This window comes from Numenius arquata, chromosome 4, assembly GCF_964106895.1.
Source record: "Numenius arquata chromosome 4, bNumArq3.hap1.1, whole genome shotgun sequence".
Classification (NCBI taxonomy): Eukaryota; Metazoa; Chordata; class Aves; order Charadriiformes; family Scolopacidae; genus Numenius; species Numenius arquata.
In genome coordinates this window covers 9,575,458-9,595,821 of record NC_133579.1, presented here as the reverse complement: position 1 = coordinate 9,595,821, position 20,364 = coordinate 9,575,458, and the positions used below count along the sequence as shown (strand labels likewise).

At 42.4% G+C, this 20,364-nt stretch overlaps 1 protein-coding gene across 2 annotated transcripts in view; it reads left to right on the top strand.

The window, feature by feature from the left end:
- Positions 1–20,364, top strand: part of FAM110B (family with sequence similarity 110 member B) — a 65,690-nt gene that overhangs the window by 27,601 nt on the left and 17,725 nt on the right. For both annotated transcript variants that reach the window (XM_074146610.1, XM_074146611.1), the window contains exon 2: positions 19,391–19,457. The gene's annotated coding sequence lies outside the window, so the exon portion shown is untranslated. The remainder of the gene's footprint in view (positions 1–19,390; positions 19,458–20,364) is intronic.

The following is a 20,364-nucleotide window of genomic DNA, read 5'->3' as shown; positions in this document are numbered from 1 at the left end:
GCACATTAGCTTTTTTGGGTGGGAGGAGAAACCCAGGAGCTGCCTGAAGGCAAAACATTTGTAATTATTTTTTTCTTTTCCTTTCTTTATTGAAAAGAGCTCTCTCTCTCTCTTTTTTTTTTTTTTTTTTTTTTTTTTTTTAATTTATTGTGTGTTTTGCTGTTGCCCACACCGATGCTGGGGGAGCATCTTTGCAGCCCCCGTAAGTGGATTCGGCGGGTGGCAGACTGCCCTGGGTGCTGCCTCGGGGTCACGGCTGTCACCCTCTGCCGCTGGTTTCCGTGCACGCCTGAGCGCACACGTACGAGGTGTGGGAGTGCAAGTTTTAGGAGCGCTTGGCAACAGCCCCCGCACATGCCGATGGTGATGCCTGCTCACAGAAAAATACCCAACAGAAAAAGCCAGGGTGAGGTTTTCCCGAGGAATAGTGAGATGCGGCTCGTAGAAGCACACCTCGGTTTGCTGGCTTTTGCTGTTAAAAGCAGATGTGTTTTGATTTACTTCCAGGTCACGAAACGCTCCCCGTTTCTTCTTTCCCGACCCCCGGTGATGGCACCGGGACCCCAGGGAAGGGATCCTGTCATTCCTTCTTGGACAAGTGACAAACCCTGGGTCAGCGGTGATGACCCAGGAATGTTTTATTGCAAGGTCGGTCTAAGCAATAAGAAAAATCGTTTCGGTTGTTTTGGTAGGGGTTTTGAACACAACAGAAGTGAGGGTTTGGGGTGGGTCCCCTCGCCGCCCTTTCCCGTGATTACGAGGAGCTTCTGGGTGGTTGCGCTGGTTGAACGGTCCAGAGGAAAACAGCAGCATTCCTGCAGGGGCTTGCAAGAATTTATACTGGGTTTTGCTGACACCTGTTTTTATATCGGAGATGGCAAAAACAGACTGACATATCTAGTCTATCTGCTTGGGAACGGAGATTTCGTTTCCGTACGCATCCAGTCTTGCAGTGGGTTTAATAAGTTGGGTTACTTGTTTTAGCTCATCTGCACTTCTCCTTTCCCCTGGAGCAGATCCAGAAAAGGCCTTGAAAGACAAGGTTTTGGGAGGGGAAGGAAGATTTGATTTGCATCACGGAGGAAAAAAATGAAGTTTCACAAAATTTGATGGCTACATTGAATATTGTATAGTTTTAGTCAGTCTAGGAGCGTTCTGTTCTGCTCTCTCCAAATCCCAGTGATCTGTGGGGATGCTGATCCTCTGTCAGTTTTATTCTTTGGTATCTTCATGTAGGAGCTAAATCACTTCTTTAATGAATGGGTTCGCTTTCTATCTCTGGCAGTATTTCTGACATTTCTCACTTATTCTTACCTTCTTGTCATGGTTTTGACCAGATTGACCAATCAGAACGACAGATGGCCCCTCCCTCCCCCCTCTAAGGAAAAGAGAGGAGAGGAAGAGATAAAAGAGATTTATGAGTTTACAAAAAACTAAACTACTTTAATGAAAATATTAATAAATAATGAAATAATAAATAATAAAGGAAAAAAAAGGAGGTAAAAAAAGCATACGGTATATACAAAACCGTATCAAGCTCTCAAGATGATGATCACGTCACCAGCAGGCACAGGGGAAAGTCCCAGGCTAGACTCGGTGATGGACAGGAGCTGGATTCTGGATCTGGAGTCAGGAATGCTCGGGTCGGGATCAAAGGCAGACGAACAGACAGGGTCCTCCTCAGATGTTGGCCATTGAAGGAAAAGAGTTGACCCTTTGATCCCTCAGCTTTTATACTGAGCATGATGCAGATGGGATGGAATACCCCAGCTGGTCAGGTTTGGGTCACCTGTCCTGTCCGCTCCTCCCTACAGGTGTGACCCCTCTACGCTTTTCCGCTTCCGACCCTCCAATGGGGCAAATAACAAATTTACCTGACCTTGGTTGTTATAGCAATAAGTATAAGCAAGGGCCTCTCTGCATACCGTTCCTTGGTATAATGAGGTCTTATCAGTATGAGAGCGAGCAGTTTCTGAACAATATGCTGTTAATTTCAGAGTTTAATTAGTTAGAAGAGGCCCAGCTAAAAAGGTAAAATTACTGAACAGAAAATTAGTTCTGTTTTACCTCAAACCAGGACACTTCTCCTGCTGTCCTGGTTTGAGAGGTAAATTCTGTTTGCTCTTTGTAAAGTGTTTTACGTCATAAACAGTGACATTTTACGTTGGATCCTCATCCTCCTTTGCAGGACTTGGAAAGTAGTCTGTGGAGAAAAGCAGTGATTTTGCTGGAGTTCAGGGTAAAATATATAAATAAATACTATAAATGCATTATTAAATGTAAAAAAAAGAAGTTTGCATTTCCAATGACTCTCTTCAAGTTGTAAGTTATTTTTGTCACACAATACTGAAATTACTGGCAACATTTGGCATCTCAGTTATTCATTTTCTACTATAGCTACTGATGATAAAGGAAAAAAGATAAATTAATTCAAGTGCAAAAAAAAAAAGTGTTATTTTATAAGGATTAGTAAGATACTATAAAAAAAGATCAAGAACTTCTGGAGAAATTTTCACAAGTAAATATATACTTGTGGATGTGGATATATATAAATATATACTTGTGGATCCTCCAGTGGATGTGTGACATCACATAAAAAAGGTCAAGTCTGCTACATTGATGTAATTTGGCCCTTCACTGTGAAAAGGTAGTACATATAGATTTATTTAGTGTTTTGGTGGATTTTTCCCCCAAAATTATTGTGCTTCTATATACTTAAAGAGAAATGCAGATAGGTATTTAGGTCTTGCACATTAACTGACATGAATTTCTTCAGAAACACCAGTAGTTGTTCATCTTTCTGCACTGTGGAAAGTAGGTATAAATTGATCCTTGTTAAATTTCATTTTGATCCACTGTGAAGAAAATGAACAGATTTACCCAAAGACCATGTCCCGAAAACCAGAATACTACCTGGTTTTGGAAACCAGGAAGAAGGAATAAAAACCGATAAATAGTTGTTCAACTTAAGTTTTGTGTCATTACTGCCCAAATTTGTGTTCTTATCAGATTTTTCTTGTTCTGTCTTTTGCTTCCCATACATTTTAAAATATTAAACTGATGAACCTGATTTCTGATGTACTTATTCCTGTTTTATCTTGTCCCTTTTGCTTTTATCCGCGTACTTTAATCTAGAACTCATCATGATATTCAGGCTTTTAAAAAAAGTTCACAAAATCAGTGATTTAGTGCATGGTTTGTCACTTCTAATTTCATAACACCTGTAAGATAAATAAAATAATAAAATCTTACAGCACAAGGGCAGGCAGTTTTTTTAATAACCCCTTTCCATCCAAGAGTACAGCTAAAAAAGACGGGAAGTGCTGAGTTTTGTAATTCACTGAAGTTTGACACTTTTAAAGTTTGCATTATAACAGCACTTCGTAGGCTATAGACGGGGCTGTTTCAAGTTCTGTTGTAAATCTGACTTTACAAGGCTTTAATGTTTTGTAGGCTACTAAAAGACACTCTAGGATTGAATGTGTAAAAAAAAAAAAACTTGGTGTTTTTAATGTATTTTAATGCTCGGGGCATTTTGGCATCTTAGATACCTGTTTTCAGCAAAATCTCATTGTTCTTGGCTTTTGGAATAAATATTAAAGCTTACCTTCATGTCTGAGGGAAGCAGGGGGAAAAAAAGAAAAGAAGAAAAAAAAGAGAAAAAAAGACAACTCAGAAATACAAGGCTCATGTCTGCACAGTAAACTTTAAAGTATCAGCACGAGCTTTTGGCACAAGAGAAAAGGCCATAAGTATTTAGCGTGATGCATATTGCAGTAATAGTAACTAATTGAAATAATCACTAATAATTTTTTCACATGATTAGAGCACAAGCCATCCCACGGAAGATTGCCCCTCTGCACTGCACCTCTCACCTTGTTTGAAAGGAGTTAAGCAGGGAGGAAGTGGTCTGACCTGAAAGCAGACTGTCCTTCTTTACCACATCGTTTGATGATCAGAGGGCTGGAGCACCTCTGCTGTGAGGACAGGCTGAGGGAGTTGGGGTTGTTCAGCCTGGAGAAGAGAAGGCTCTGGGGAGACCTTATAGCAGCTTCCAGTCCCTAAAGGGGCTACAGGAGAGATGGGGAGGGACTCTTGATCAGGGAGTGGAGTGGTAGGACGAGGGGTAATGGTTTTAATCTGAAAGAGGGGAGATTTAGACTAGAAATTAGGAAGAAATTCTTTCCTGTGAGGGTGGTGAGACACTGGAACAGGTTGTCCAGATAAGTTGTATCTAAGATGCCAAAATGCCCCGAGCATTAAAATATATAACAACGGCACGCTGTTATTCTGGGGTTGTGTGTAACTCAGCTTCTGGGAGGGATGCTGTGCTGTCCTTACTTGGGCCAGCAGAGATAACCGGGCTTGTGTTGCTCAGGTGTGCAAGAGAGCTGACGGGAGAAGAAGGGGAAATGAGCATAGGATAAAAGCTACTCCTAAAGATAGCGTGTCCTGTCACCTTGGTCTCTGGTGAAGTGGCCAACTGCCAGCTTCTCCTGTCCAGCTCCCGCACAGCCTTAAGCGCGGTTTAAGAGATGCGCTGGCTGTTTGTCTAACTTTGTTCTGTGTGTTCAATTGAAGAAACTTGTGTAAGGATTCAGATAGGGGGGGAAAATAGTTCTTGGGTATTGCCTATATTCTGGATATTTCAGAAGCCATGGTCCGCAGCTGTACTCACAGTTAGGCAAGAAAGTCCCTTTTCTTTCCATTCATTGCTGTTGTTTCAAGGGAGGGAGGGAGGGATTTGCCTGTGAAGTTTGGTCCCCTTCAGATATCCTCTGCGGAAAAAAACCAAGGCTTTTTAGTAGTATTATTTTTAATCTAGCCAGATCTACATTTGAACGCTTTTGCAAGCTGTATTGTTTACTGGTGTTGTCTAACTTGAGCTTAAAACTGCCGGGCAGCTGGGGACTCGTTTCCCTAGTTCTTGTCCGTGAGGAATTACCGGAGAGGAAGAGGAGTTCACTTAAGAAGCAAGGCAAGGACAGGAGCTCAAGGTAGGCACACCAGGGCTCCTTCTAGAGGAAGTGAATTAGGGTATCAAGTTTGGTGGTGTTAATACTATATTGGCCTCAATTTATGTCCTTTGAACCCATGTTGTACTGAAGTCATGCTCTATCGGGCAGGACAGTTGTTCAAGTGCCCAATATTAACAGCATGCACAATAGCAGAATCCTTTCATAATGATGATACCTGGTTGGAGCGTGTCTGGTTGCACGTTAGAAACATTAGATGTAGGAGGTTTTGCTTTACAAAAGCGCAAAATAACGTGCCTTCAGGCAGCTGTGCAGCTTTGGTGTGAGGAAGACTATGGAGGGTGCTTCCACACCTGCAATGTGAAAAAAAAAGGTGTGCTCATTTCAACCCTCTCTGCCTTCTGTGGTTTCATTTCAAAATGCAGAAGCTGTACTTTATCCAGTTTCTATTCCTGGTGGCGGTTTAGTTAAGGGGCGGGAACACGGGCCAGTTTGAACACGGGGCAGTTGTTTGCTTTGCTTTTGGTGTTCACTGGTATCAGCAGCGCGCGGTGAATTGGCAGCACAGCAAGTCCTGAGATAAGGGGGAAATGTCTGGGCAGGAGACCCTCCTCCCCGTGCTCCAGTTTTTGAAATCTTCTGGGTATCTATCTCCTGCTCTGGATGGGATTGAACGTAACTGGGAGGGTATGTCATTACGTATAGCGAGAAAACATCCCAGTGGTTTTTCTTCTTGAGGGGTGCTGTGTGGATTTGAAGGGGGAGGCGGGGAACCCAGAACTTCTCTGCGTCAACACCATGATGCTGAGTGCCTGGTTGCGGGAACCGTCTCCGCTTGGGTTGTGGAGGTCACCAAATAAAGCCTGGTTTAGGCACATACGTTTTTAATGACATAACCCTTTGGGGGTGGCTTTGTGTACTTGTCTACAAGTAGCTGTACTAAGCCCTTTGCCGCCTGTTTGTGGAGGTTGTAGAAGCACAGCATCAAGGGTGGCTTTTGCATTGCATAGAAAGTGAGTTCTTCCTTGGAGATCTGCTTATTTTCACTCTTGAGTGCGTGTGTGTGGATTTAACTAAAGAACACGTGTTCACACAGTTGTGCTGTTTAAATTAATGTGGGGTGACTCAGTGTGTATTCGCTGCTGTCATCCCGCAGCCACCGCGACAGAACGTTTCATTGTCTGAAGACAATGCTAATAATGGTAGCATTAAAGCCGTATTGGAGTTTCACAAGACGATATTCCGTTCCCAGGCCTGGGAAGTGACTAAGAGATTTGCTGTTGTCAGACGGGGGAACAGGAGCCGACCTGCAGCTCCGGCGGTGCCCTCCGCTGCGGCGGGGCTGCCCTGCCTCTCTCCGTTCCCGCTTCCCAGGAGCTGCTCCAGGGTTTCTCACAGCAGCCAGTGCCCTTTGCCAAGCAAGGGCTCCAGCGTTCGGCTGCCTCCAGAGCTGTCGTAACACCAGGGAGATCCTACCCTGAGTCTCACAGGTGAGCCATCCACCAGCATCCCGGGCAGCCGAAACGGCTGGGAGGGCACGCACCGCTTCTGGCCACCCTGCTGGCCCCACCAGGTAGGCAGTTTGCTGAAGGGGAACTCGGTGTAAGGTTTAGGGCTTTGCAATTAATACGCTGTGGATGCTGTAGCACTGCCGTAACTTGTAACGCAGCAATTCAGGAGTGAAGCATTCTACATTAGTCATGCTTTTCTTTACCAGGAGCTTCGGTGGAGGGATTGTAGGATGAAAGCAACGTGGCTGCGGTGACTAGTGGAGGACAGCTGTGCTGTGATTGTAACTGAGGTATAGCTTATAAATGCAAATAAGTTATCACTACAAAATTAATAAACATTACATGCATGTTATTAATCCCTAGCGTCACCTCTTATTGTGTAAAGATAATAACTTGCGTATCAAAAGAGTTGGTAATAATGCTTGGAACCTGAAAAAAAAGATGCAGTAGTGGGAGCCATATACATTTATTCTTTCATAGAAAATATGAGGGTGGAAATGTTTTACTTTTAATAAGTACTCCTTTTCAGTGGGTTCCTGGAATACTGTTGTAATAATCACATTGAATAGCATAGACAACACGATGAGAAAATGAACTGAAGAAGAGATTGCTGACAGTGCAGAGACACTGGATGGAAACCTCACCAACCTTAACCCACATTTGTGGTACCATGGCTTGCATACAGTGTGGCCAACATCTGCAGCATAAAACCATTTAGAGGTTCATGGATGAGCACATTGATACTACCATTGTGAAGTCCCACTTCATATGCGTTAGTAACTAGCAGATGAGGTAACCGTGAATCCAGACCCTGAGGTCTTGCTCTGAACATCTCTAAGATGCGCAGCCACTGAGCAGGACTTGCTTCCTTAATGACTCTCTTTTCCCAGCAGCGTTTCCCAGGAGCTAGGTGACAAAGTACCAGAGGGTTGCGCTTTGATTTCAGTAGCTTCATTATGGAGTTGTGCTCATCTCTTAAGATGGATGTTTGTAAAATGCAGCTTGTGTTTGATTGGGATACTGAAGAAAAAGAGCTGATTTAAGGAAAATGAAATGGGGGAAGAGAGTCGCGTGTTTTACAGTCTTGAGATTCCAGGCATCCTTGCTGTGGAAAATGGGTGTTTATTTAATTAGCCAGTTTCTGTGTGGGTTTGCTGAGTTGCTTTAGTTTGTTTGTTCTCTGTCAGTTTCTAATAATGCTATTACTTATTTCCACTATACAGAAGAAATGAGTTTGGTGATCTCTGCTACTCAGTGTCTGCTAGGAATACTGCTTCTGCATTGTATCACTACAAATATTTGTATGTTCTTACTGTACTGTTGGCAGAAACATTGCAGAGAGTCAGACAGCCTAACTCAAGATCTTTTATTTTCTTTTGATGAAATCATTGCACGGTTCTGCCTAAATGTGATCTTCCGTGAGCTGCAAGGAGCAGATCGCGTCATTATAATCAAACTGGCTAGTTCAGTCGATGTAGAATCATAGAATGAATCATAGAATGGTTGGAGTTGGAAGGGACCTTAAAGATCATCGAGTTCCAACCCCCTTGCCATGGGCAGGGACAGACCAGGTTGCTCAAAGCCCCATCCAGCCTGGCCTTGAACACCTCCAGGGATGAGGCATCCACAACTTCTCTGGGGAACCTGTTCCAGTGTCTCACCACCCTCACGGGAAAGATTTTTTTCCGAGTATGTGATGTGATACATACCACAGAACTTTAAGTGGGACCCTCAGTCATTTCCCTGCCTAGCACGTGCTTTGTAGCATCAGAAAATCTCCTTTGATTCAAGTTTCTAAATACCAGCGTTTGTTATACCTGCCGCTTAGTTCTGTCCCAACATACCCTGTGTCTCACTGCGTGTCCCTGGATATCTATCACCAGTACAGTGCACTTGGGGCTCCCGTAGCATATTCAGTATTACAGCATGCCAGCCAGGCTTGCACAGAACGGCACAGCCCATCAGCCCCCTCTTCAGCCCCTACTGACAGTTAAACACTGGCGTCAGCAGCTTGTCCTTCTCAGCCCTTTGCTGAACTGATTTCTAAATGCTGTGCACAAAGAACTCCTGCGCAGCTCGGCCTGTTAACTAACTGCCTTGCTGAATATGTTACAGGTGCCCGCTGCTGAAAAAGGAGAGATGATGCTTTTTTTTCTTTTTTTTTTTTTTTTCTTTCCTAGGTAGTCCTTGTTCTGCCTCCTCGTGTTTTTCTTGATTTCCTGGTTTGTGCGCTGTTGACAGCTAAATCACTGAGAGATGCAAAAAGCAGAAGAGCAGGGGGAATGCCCAGCGCATACTGAGCAGCAAATATCTTAGTCTTTCAAGAAAGGAAAAAAAAAAAAAAAAAAAAGGAGGAGTGATAGAAGGAAATGGATATCTATGGTGATGAATTTTAACTTGTGCATTGCAATATTTATTACTCTCTTGCCCGTGGTTGGATTGCTTGCTGCTGAGGCCAGGGTGAGGCAAAGAGACACCAGTTTTTGGTACCACTGAAACAGAGGTAACAAGATGAGATCAGAGAGTCGCGTAGGTTGGAGGGGACCTACGGAGGTCACCCTGTCCATCCTGCTGCCCAGATCGGGTCCCATTGGATCAGGTTGCTCAGGGTTCGTGTGCAGGACAGTTTTCAGTATCTCCGAGGATGGAGGTCCAGCAGACCTTCTGGGCTCCTGTTCCAGTGCTTCACCTCCCTGACAATAAAAAGACTTTTCTCTCTGTACAGAGCCAGAATTTCCCATGTTGCAGCTCTGTCCGATGCCTCCCCTTCCTCTCTGTGCACCTTGAGGACAATCTGTGTCCCCTCCCATCAGGCGCTTGCAGACAGTGGGTAGGTAGGTCCCCCTGTAGCCCTCTCTTCTCAGGGCTGAGCAGACACAGTGCTTTTCCCCTCTCATCTCCTGTGGTCCAGCCCCATATCTCGCTCTGGTGGGTCAACGTGGGTCTGGCACTGGGCAGGCAGTGCTGCTCCGGGCAGTGTGTCTACGGGATGAGCTCTCTTTTTCCTGCATCCCAGATATATTCCAGAGTCTAGTTCCCTTTTTTGTATCAACTGGTCTTAAGCTGTCCCTTTTTTCCTACCTTTTTGTGCAACACCTCCAATAAAGTAACATTTTCAGATGGCTGCATATACCATGATGTTACACCAAATTCTACGCATGGTAATAGAAAAGAAAAAAGCAATTGATATTTCTTAGCTTAGTTATTTTTATCTCTCGCAGTGTCCATTCTTACAACTATCCCCATCCAGCAAGTATCGATCCTGACTTTTTTTCTTTAAGAACTTAAAACATGTTGGCTGGCATAAAATTCAATATTCTGCAGTCAGACGCAAACATCCAACCCAAAAAGGTGGATGCTACTCCAGATCCAGAATCCAGGTGCACATCATATTCTGTTAGTGACTGGAGTGCAAAAATGGTGCTTAAAAATGTTTTATCCTGCTTCCATGTTTTATTTTTTTTTTAGATTAGGTTGCCCCCAGTATTTCAAGAGCCTTTATGCAGATATTGTATACTATCACAGCAAATCCAAACACAGTTTTGGAGGGCAAAGCACAGTTGGACACTGACTCAGTGCCCAGAGTCTGCTTTTAACCTCTGCAAAGGCCCTTCTCTTTCTCAGCAGTGCTGAGTGTGGGGTAGATGTCCAACACTTTCTAGCCAGGGGAGAAAAAAAAAAAAGAGAAAATTTCAAGATAGAACTTCTAAATCTCAGTGAATCATGTGTTGTGAGTACTGGCCTGAAAGAAGGTATCAGTTTGTAACGATCCTAGGAAACAGGATCAGGCTGGACATGTTCCTGTGCAACCTGCTCTAGGTGAACCTGCTTTGGCAGGGGGGTTGGACTAGATGATTTCCAGAGGTCCCTTCCAACCCCTTGTGATTCTGCGTATTGTACAACACCTGCGTATTGTAACCCGTATTGTACGGGTTAATGAGCTGAGAGCTACAGCACCTGATGAGTTCTTACCTAATTTTTTAAGATATCTGTTATCTCCTAGCTGAAAACTCACACACAGTTACTCTGTGTATATATTCTAAAAGCATTGTGGTTTTCAGAGTATGTAATGTGAAGCGGTAGGTTTCAGCTTCTCTTGATGTGCAGACCATTAAATATTGTCTAAAGTATGGATGAATTCTATATGGCAAACTTAGACTTTGGACAATACATCTTCTTATAGGCATTTTTGAGAATTGCTATGGAGTAATCCACAGACTCATCAAGGAACTATTGACTATAGGTTAAAACAAAAAGCACGTCAAGAGATTGACAACTTCATTTTATGTTGTTATTTCTCACTGACTAAAGAAATTGTCTCTCCCTCCCTAAAATAGAGTAACACCAACACAATATTGATCCATTGTGGAAGAGCTGTTGCTCATAGCATGGTGCTCCTCTTGGAACTTGACATAATGTGCATCCCTTTACAAGGTACATGAATAAAACATTAGAAAGGTAGAGCTTGTGACCTAGTTAGGAGTTATGTGCATGATGTCTTCTCCTTAGTTGAACTGAGGAAGCAACTAAAGTAGAGCGAGGGATATCTTTACATATGACAAACCTTGACTTAATTTTCGGTTTGGTTTCTTGTAATGAAAGGGGCGTTTATCAGTGTGTGCTCTTTTGATTTTGGACTGAACATAAAACAGCTAGACATCAGAAAACTTAATATGCATAGTGAAATTTAATTAGGTAACGGCATAAAAATCAAAGGGGTTTGGTTTTTTGTTTTTTGTTTTTTTTTTTTTTTTTAGAGAGGAAGCAAGAATCCCCTTTTGGTACTAGAGCACATATGTAGCCGAGTCCTATTTTCATCTCCTCCTCTTCACCAAGAGGTGTTAGTAACAGATGTGTGTGATCTGCTGCCAGGGGTGATGGACCAGGGATATTGGGAGGAATAGACTGTATTCCTTACATCTTGTTCGGAGCCTTCTTCATGTAGCAAAGGTGCGTGAGGTCTAACTTTTTAGAAGGCAGCCTTTGACTTTGTGTGTTCCAGTTTGAATTGCTGCACTTGGTTTTCAGAGACACCAAGCACCTACTTCTTCGTGATCACAGTTTGACTTAGAGATGCCAAGTAGCTCTTAAAAAGTATGAACAAAGTCTCTGAATTTGGGCTCAATTAACCATTTCCATGACGAATACGGGCCAAACCTTTTCAGTATCTGAATTCACCTTTTTATAAAAATTATGCAAAAATGTGTCTGTTTATAAAAATGTTTTGATATCTATATCACATACGGTAACTTGGGAAAGGCAACATGCTTCAGATGTGCTCCAACTACACTGCTCCAACTACAGTTATTCATTTCAAAAATTGTTTTCTTTTGTGGTAGATTAGGCAAAATTAAGTACTATTAGATGTGCTGAAACATCTGTTCAACGTTAACTCTCAGAATTGGAGGTTACCTGCAATTTTTTGTTAATCATAATTATTGCAAGACTTTTTAAAAACAAAAACAACAACAAAAAACAAACAAACAAACAAACAAAAAAAACCCCTGCCAACGCAGCTATGCAAGTGGAGAAATGGAGGATTCCATCATGGGAAAAACCGGGTACACTTTTTTGAGTGAGATAAGAAAGTGGCACATGCACATGTGAGCGTTTCACTAAACCATCAAACCTTTTAAGTCACCTATTCTGGCAGTACCAAAGCCAGCAAAGTTTCTCCGTGATTCATGCAGGCAAAGGTCAGTGATGACTCAAATTTCATTCTCTTCAAACTTCTCATTTAACTTTTGTGGCTCTTGAACTGTCCTGGGGTGGGTTTGGAGGTTTTTTTGTTTTGTTTCCCTTTATTATGATAGTTTTCATCTTTTGTTTTCAATCATGGGGAACATGTTGTAAGCAAGCTGTTATGTCAGGCAACTTGTGCAAGCACTTCCCAGCCACCTGCTGTGTCACACGCACGGAGTGCTCCTCAGCAGAGCTTGGGCTGTGGCTTTGAGGTCCCTCTTCATTCATTTACAGGTTGGCCAGGTTGGGCACACAACGTTCCTCTGTGTGTGTGTCTACATGTGTTAGTGTGTGGTGTCCTGACCAAGATTCGTTGTCATCCAGGTAGTTCAAATGAAGTTGCGTGTGTGGTTTTCACTTTTCCTGTTGTGGTATTTCTGTGCTTTCAATGTTTGGAGCCAAGATTTCAAGATTTCAAAAGACATTGAGGTGCTGGAGCGGGTCCAGCACCTCAGAGAAGGGCAACAAAGCTGGTGAGGGGTCTGGAGAATAAGTCTTGTGAGGAGAGGCTGAGGGAGCTGGAGCTGTTCTGCCTGGAGAAAAGGAGACTGAGGGAAGACCTTCTCACTCTCTACAACTCCCTGAAAGGAAGGTGTAGAGAGGCAGGGGTCAGTCTCTTTTCCCAAGTCACAGGCAATAGGACAAGAGGAAATGGCCTCAAGTTGCACCAGGGGAGGTTCGGATTGGATATTAAGGAAAATTTTTACACTGAAAGGGTTATTGAGCATTGGAATGGGCTGCCCAGGGAAGTGGTTGAGGCACCATCCCTGGAGGTATTCAGAAGACAGGTTGACATAGTGCTTAGTGACATGGTTTAGTGACGGGTTTTTTTATCAGAGTTAGGTTGATGGTTGGACTAGATGATCTTGAAGGTCCCTTCCAACCTAGACAATTCTATGATTCTGTGATTCTATTCTATGAAGGCAAAAAGCAGAAAAGGTATGGAAAATATATTTAGGTATAAATATTTTAACTTTTCATAAGAAGACAGACTGCAAACAGTAATATGCTTTTAGTTGTCGTGATGTTGTCTGAGAAAACACCTGAAACTTGTTTTGTAATGATTTCATTCCACTTTTCTTTTGCTTCAGTTTTCATCAGCAAGGGGAAACAGTCCTTCTATTTGTTTTAATTATTCTTGTTTAAGATTTGGATCTCTGAGTCTAAACTGAGATAAGTTTGGGCAATTCTCAGGTTGTGGGTCCCTAAGGGAAAGCCAGGTTCTGGCTGAGGAAACAAACTCCCTGTTTTCTAGCAAGTAAAATGGGAAGAATCGGGTGCACTCCCTAAATCCTCACCGTGGTGCCTTGTTTGCTTATTCCAGGCATGGGCCTCAGCATGCTCTTCAGTTAAGAGCTACTGAAGGAGATCTGTCCTTGGCAATGCCTTGGAGAATTGTTTATGAGCCGCGTCCCTCTGCTGATAGTATCCAGGGCCAGATGTCTCTTTCATTCTTCAAAATGTATCTCAAATAAGTAATCCAGATGTTAGGCTGGCCTCTTTCTCCCTTCTAAAACCCTCACTGGGATCTTGCTTGCATGGCAGACGTGTTGGCCATTCCTTCTTTTGAGATTTTGAACTTTCAAATATGCAATATCAGTCACAATACTCGGTGAATCTGGGCCCCACAGTGGTTTTGCGGGTATTATATTGTGAGGATGCTGAACTGACAAACAGCCAACTAAAGGGACCATTGGTGGGACAAAGTGGAGTTTTATGGCCCTGCTGATTGGAAGTGTACATGACCTCAGAAGGATCAGGTACCTTTAGAGATAGGGCTGACCCACAGAAAGAAGTAGGAATGCTAGCCAGAAAGAAGAAAATCTTTATTTTTTGTATGTTACTCTTGCATTTCAGTGACTCTTGGTACTAAAGATCTCAACCCCATTACGAAGATACGTGTTATTTAATGAGACTTCTAAACGTGGTGTGTTGCTAGAACGTCCTAGCACTACAGGTAGGGGAAAAGCTTCTGTCCTGCCAGCATCCCGCCTGGATGTGGATGTCCTCAGGTTAGTCAGTCTTGGAGAGGAGCATCACTTCTTCCTGAACTGTTTGCATACCCTTTTTCTTGCCAAATCCTCAAAATAATACATAGCTGAAAATTATAGAAATATTTAGAATTTATCTAGCTACAAATTTAATTTTAAGATCCCCAGATCTCCTTATAGTAATTGCTAACACTTTTTTGTGACCTTGGTTTCACCAGCAGATGAAGAGACTATTGAAATTAGGATAATGACCAACTGGTGTGCCAGCTGCCTGGCCACTGTAGAGTGTTTTTTTCTAGGCAATCCAAAAGGATTTTTTTTTTTGAGGTCAATTTGAATGAGGCTGTGGGATTTTGTAGACCACAAAGCTGTAGAGGAGCATCCATTCAGAGGAGAACGTGATAGTTCACACCTGTATGAGTGCTTGATTTGACAAACATTGAAGAAATTATTATTTTTTTACAGTCTGACTCTGGTCCACAGTTTCTTATCTTGGTGTCAGTGCTTCCTGTCCAGGTGTTATGCATTTTCTGCCCTTACAAAGGAGGTTAAATCCTCCAGCTGAAGCTCAGGAGGTAAACTGGCATGTGTACATGGCTGTGTTTCATGGATTTTTGTGATTTCGAGAAGTCTGACATCAGCTTTCCTTGTGCTGTTTTAGATCTGAGATGTTTGAAAGGTTTGGGGTTTTTTTAATACTTTTATTTTTTTCTTTTTTTTGGTCTCTATTTTTTTATTAGAGAATTAGAAAGATAAGAACAGTTGCTTTAATGATTCATGTTGAGGCCAGAGTTCAACTACATCCCATGCGCCTGTCTAGTAAGAGCCAGTGACCAATGAGTTCTTTGCACAGATCTCAGCTACCGTGTCTTTGGCACTATATTAGCATATCTATTATTGATTTTTTTAAGAGAAGTACTATGGGACCACTTACTGTTCCTAAATCAAAGTGTTGTGGAGACCAGCCTTCCCTGTTGGCGGTGATTTGCTATCATTGGCCTTGTTAGGTTACTTAAAGGGGAAAAAAAAACCATCTAAGGAAGAGCGGCAATGAGAAATAAATGGAGTGGTAACTGTGCCCAGCTGTCAGTGGACGCTATGGCAGCCGTGCCGATGGGGGTGCCCCGCTGTACCCTGCCTGCAGGGAGCAGGTCTGGGCATCACCAGGAAGAAGCACACGTGCTTCAAACTCTGCTGTGCATCCAATGTAAAGCTGTATGGCAACACGCCTACCTGTATTTTCATCTGAACCATACCTCTGCAGGAGAAATTAAATTCTTGATCTCCAGGTCCGTGAAGAAATTCAAGAAAGAACTGAAAAGCACCAAAGAATCAACTTTACTAATTGCCACTCATAAGTTCTGGAGCCTCCTTGGAGGCCCAGGCATTTGATAGTGGTTTAGTCACAAGTACGTGGGCTCTTTCAAGCCATGGATTGTACCTCAAATTCCCCAGAGGATGTGGGACAAGTGTAGTTGTTTCCTTATCACCTTCCTTCTGCCTCATGGAGAAGACAAGTGCATGTTACTTGGTGGTAGCTTTTCTGAGTTGCTCTGCATTGGGGCTGGGCCATCCAGGTTAGATCCATGGGGGAGCCAAAAGTTTGTGACAGAAATTTGGCATGGTACATGCAGAAGGGATCAGGTTTTCTGAAGACATTAGAATTATACTGCGTGAGCAATTAGGACTTGAGAACTATTCGTATGATACTTCTTACATAAAACTATAATTAATTGGGAAAGGAGGATTTGGTGCCTTTATGTCTCCCAACAAGTCATTGCTCATGTTTTCTACTGAGGTGTACGCTATATTCTACATTTCCTCTACTTTTTCTTGCAGTTGGATGTTTGTTTAAACATATTCACTGTAGTGTACCTGGTCCCTCTCAGCTGTGTTGAGGGTGTTGGCGTTGATTAAGAAGTTTGTCTGAAATGTGTCACTGAAGAGCACTATGTTGAGCTGAGATCTGTTACCAGAACAGTTCTTCCACTTAAAACGGTGGATTAATTTATGGTTCTGCCTTGGGCTCTTCATCCTGCACCTACAAAATCCAGTGCCACCTGCCTGAGAATTGGCTCTCCTTCTAGTGGATGTACCCAACCCCAGTGGACGTACCCAACCCCAGTGGACGTACCCTTGTCTATGGTGGTGCATCATGGTTGGTCCCATCTATGTGTGAGATGTGTAGTCTGGAGAATATTGTGCTGTTGTGTTGAAGAACTTCTATAGTACTTGGTCTGACTCAGTATTACTCTATCAGCCTTATCCATTAACAGTTTTGTCACTACACACTCCTTTTGTGGATGCTAAATGAATCATAGAATCACAGAATCACATGGGGTTGGAAGGGACCTCCAGAGATCATCTTGTCCAACCCCCCTGCCAAAGCAGGTCCACCTAGAGTAGGTTGCACAGGAACTTGTCCAGGGGCATTTTGAACGTCTCCAGAGATGGAGACTCCACCACCTCTCTGGGCAGCTTGTTCCAGTGCTCTGCCACCCTCAAAGTAAAGAAGTTCTTCCTCATGTTTAGGTGGAACTTCTTATATTCAAGTTTGTTACCATGTCCTCTTGTTGTGACATTGGGCACCACTGAAAAAAGACTGGCTTCATCCTCTTGACACCCTCCCTTTAAGTATTTATAGGTGTTGATCAGATCCCCCCTCAGTCTTCTCTTCTCTTCTCTAGACTAAAAAGACCCAAGTCCCTCAGCCTTTCCTCATAAGAGTGATGCTCCAGGCCCCAAATCATCTTTGTAGCCCTCTGCTGCACCCTCTCCAGCAGTTCTCTCTCCTTCTTGAACTGGGTTACAGTTGTTGGTGTTTTGTTTCATAGCGTGAACATTGAAACCAGTCATGTGCTTAAAAGCTCCGCAGAACATTAATCTGCTTGGGTTTTGTTTGTATGGCTTCCTTGGTCATTGCTCTCCTGGGTCCAGATCCAAGCTCAGTGAAGCCGATGTGATGTGTCCCTTCCTAGTGATTTCACAGTTTAATGCGTGCCCTGTTGAGAAACCCTTGAGACCTGGACCAGTATGTTTATTGTGGAACCAGAGGATTATGGCAACCCACTGTACGAGAGCTACTCCAGTATTAATACTTGCACTTATTTATTACCATGACCTCTTTCTAACACTCAGAAGATGCAATAGGCTACACATTTTTTAAATAGCATACACTGCTGTTCACTACACGAGAACATATTCCACGATATAGTTCACACTGAAAGTCACATCATAAATGTGTTGATCCCTGTTGCTGTTTGAATAACAATCTAAAATAAGCGTTATGTATTTTGAGGAAACGATAGAAACTTTTCTAGTCTTGCCAAAATTTTGAAGGTATTTTTGTGTGTATCTACAACCTCATGAATAGTTTTCGAGTCTGTTTGAATTACTAGCATTGGTGTAACCCATATATATGTGAGTTTTTATGTCTATGTACTCGTATCAGTGCAAAAAAATAAAAGTGTGTACATGTTGATATGGGAAGAAGGAAGCTTTTTGGTGCCTGCCTTTACGTGGTGACTGTGTTTTGGAGCGCTCTTAAAAAAAAAAATGATTGTGTTGGAGGGTCTTCCTCAGCTTGGCATTTCTACCCTTCAGCTGGGTGTCACCAGCCTCATCACAGGGTTAGAAAACTGCTGCTTCTCTTACTGCATCAGTGCATTCCTGCACATAAAAACGTGCAGAGGAAGGCTCCGTCCTGCAGCAGAGCCCTTTTCTTCCCAAATGAATACAATGGTTTCTTGTTCCCTTTAATATTGTTTATACGAATACTTAAGTACAGGAATATAGTCTCAATTTTTTTAAATGATCTCATTTTCTTTTATTGTATTGTGAAGATATTTACAAATATTTTTAGCAGGTGACACGGAATACAAATGCCTGGATTTTTTTTTTCTGCGTGGATTTTAATAACTGATTTTAAACCCCAAAAAGTACCTAATAATTTCGGAGAGAAAAAGGCGAAGATATTGCATATGAAATGAAACATGTATCAGTTGGCTAGACAGGAGTAGTGTTTTGTAAATACTGCCATAATTTTAAAAAAGCATTGTCTAAAATAAGTGCTTTAGAAAAGGCGAAGAAGCTAATTAAAAAAAAAAAATAGCACAATTCATACTTTTTTAGTAATTTTGTGCTGCCATTGGGACGTTATACTTCTTCCATGAATAATCACTTCAAATGGGTGTTGAAAAGTAAATAACTAATTCCTAATCGACGTATTAAAAAATAGTAGTAGTTCTTTGTCACGGTGGTTCTTAGTTTGGAAAATACGCTGTCATCTCACCCTAGTTCCCAGCAGGGAGGTGGGGGTGGTGACGGGGGGTTTAAGCACACAAACCTTGTGGCTCTTTGACCTTAACTTTGAATATGGGAGGTCACTTCCATATCAGAAGTGTATATACATCTGATCATCAGATGTATATCATCTGAATGTATATGATACATATGATACATATCATATATGATGTATATCATCGTCATCAGAAAATACAGATCATCACTGTATTTTCATGTCCAGATCAACTAGCAGCTGCCCTGAAGTAACACGAACATTTACACGTTGATACTTTTCCTCAGTTACTTGCAAAACAGGTGTCACTGATTCCATGCCTGGCTAAACCTGGATCACAGAAACAGAGTGGGGTTTTTTCCACAATATTTTCTCTCTTCTTCCTCTGGAGATGGACAAAATCAAAACAAAAGGGATTGTTTGTCTATAACAAGAGCTTAAAATGCAGAATTTTGTGTTGTCCTTCATCAGTGAATTGAAAATTTCATTTTGAAATTGTTTGCATTTATATGTTGATCCGGAGCGTGGCTGCATCTCGTCTCGCGCCTCGGGTGCTGCAGCGTATGTGAGCTCCTGTTCTGAGGCTTCCCAAATGACTTTTTAATTAGTTGTTATTATTGCACAGCCCTTAGCTTTTCCAGTGCACAGCCATGTTGATTTCATCACTTATCTCATCTTTCATGTGAAATAGTCCTGGTTGCTCCTCTGGCTGCCTTGCGTTTCTTTCCCTCCCTTCTCGTGGCGTGGACCAGCCTTGGCATTCGGTTTCCACGACCTCCAACGTCGCAGCAGCGCTAACGCGTACACGCCTGCTGTTCGGGGTTTTTTTTTAATGCTTTTTTTTTTCATATTTTGTTTTCTTCTATTTTTCAGAATCCCCTGGAGCACTGCATTCGCCCGTTCAGCGTGTAGACAAGAGTTTGGCATTTCACTTTTACAGGTACCTTTTTGAATTAAAATGCATGTTTTTTTTCTCGGGGTTTGATAAAAGGAGGGCAATTCCAGAAGGACTTTAGCATGTCCCCTTCTGCCGTCCTGTGAGGCGCGTTCTGGTAATGGATTTCTCTTCATTGGCCTTTACTAATTGATTGGGTTGGCAGATTTATTAGTTGCAAATATATATTTCAGTACTCTTTAAGAAAGATCAAGGCTTTTGCTTGCCACAGTCATGCAACGATGTGTGTGTCAGCATGGTAGGATCCTCTTTGGAAACAATCCAGTAGTCCCAGGGTTTTTCCCATTCTTTATTCCCAACCTATACTGTGGTTACAGTCTTTCCATTCAGTGGATTGTGTTAATTTTTTATAATGGAGACCTTTGCTTCAAGCCTTAGTCCACCAGAGCTTTCTGTTATTTATCTGGTTATTACCAATGCGCTCAAAACCAGAAGAAACCTTAGACATCTCTGAGTCCATCCACAGCACTTTGAGCCTGATTTCAAGGTGCCAGCAGATGAGCGTTAAAGTTTAAGATCTTTTATAATTCATCATTAAAGTTCCTGAACAAAAGGGGGAAATCCAGTGTCAGGAATAATGGAAGGAATGCCATATATCAAGTAGCTTCATCCTTGGTGAGTACAAGGAAACCAGCTGAAACCCAGGAAGGCAGGAGGGGTCAAGAGCTGTACATATGGCACAGTGGTTGTACAATTCTTGAAAGAATAGTAGGACACTTCTGGTATTTCACCGTAGTAAAGAAAAAAATCAGTAATCAGTGTCAGATGCATCGTGTATCAAATCAGCAACACGCTTCACTAATATTTAGTTTTAATTCCGCTCAGTAGAAGGCATTTCATGTTCATCTGTTTCCAATCACCATATTTGGCTCCAGAATGTAAATTTGCATCA